The sequence below is a fragment of the Aplysia californica genome, unplaced genomic scaffold, assembly GCF_000002075.1.
Source record: "Aplysia californica isolate F4 #8 unplaced genomic scaffold, AplCal3.0 scaffold00345, whole genome shotgun sequence".
NCBI classification, from domain to species: domain Eukaryota; kingdom Metazoa; phylum Mollusca; class Gastropoda; order Aplysiida; family Aplysiidae; genus Aplysia; species Aplysia californica.
Window position 1 is genome coordinate 183,755 of NW_004797615.1, and position 1,104 is coordinate 184,858.

Below are 1,104 nucleotides of genomic sequence, written 5' to 3' on the forward strand. Positions count from 1 at the left end.
CTGATATGTTCTTCTTTAATCACCTGTATAAAACGGTAACCCGTCCAACGCGGAAACGGGAAAAAATCCATCCCTTCCGAGGGCTTTACCCGGTATAACCTGTCTAAGACGGAAAATGCTTTGCCCGTTCAGCCCTGCATGATTTGAAACAAAACTCGCAAGTGTGGTATTCCGCCGGCTCTAAACTTCACACTATGCTGCTGGGCGAGGAAGGGGAGTAGGGGCGCAATAGGAGGGTAATAAATGTTACCCTCTATACCTCCTTACTCTCATCTCTATATGTGAGGCGTGAGCTCTGAGCGATGAGATGGTCAGGGTGGCGTGGGTGTGAAATCTCTCGAGTGCCAGTGAAAGTGCTCGAGTGGCGCTCCAGCACGGAAACTTTCATTGGTAGCCAGAGGACAGAGGAGTGAAATTAGTTTGTTGACCAATGCCTGCCGCCCTGAGCGTACAGCCAGCCGAGAAAAGAGTTCCTCGAATCGTTGTTACATGGCCTTGAGGGGTGGCATTGGTTGACTTTGCTTATTACACAGATGGGTGGGGCTAAGGGTGGAAGCAATGGAAGCAAAGGAGTTGTTCAAACGTTTCTGTTTCTAGATCTAGTAGGTCAAACAGTGGTCATATGAAATGCAAGCACTGGTGGTACATGTCATTATCAGAGAGGATAGCAGCTGAGAGGAGTGAAGTTTTGACCACTTATGACTGCTTGCCGACAGGACAAGCAAACCTTGATCCCATCGGTTGGGCCTTTGACACCCCCCCTTCCTTCCTCCACTACCCCACTAAATTCCCCTGTCTAAGATAGAAAATGTCAAGGACGGAATTTTTTTCTAGCTCCCTTGCGATTCTGTCTTATACAGGTTCGACTTTAATTGCTATTTCTGCCCCTTCCCCCTGGAAAATAAAAAAATCATTGCTGTACAAGGCTATAATAAACTTGTGGCATTTTGAATCCAAGGTACAGCGGGCAGGGCAGGCTGCGCCTGAAGTTTCGTTTACTGCAAATGGTTTATTACCCTGAACCCGATCTCTCTCTCTCTCTCTCTCTCTCTCTCTCTCTCTCTCTCTCTCTCTCTCTCTCTCTCTCTCCTTCTCTCTTAGTGA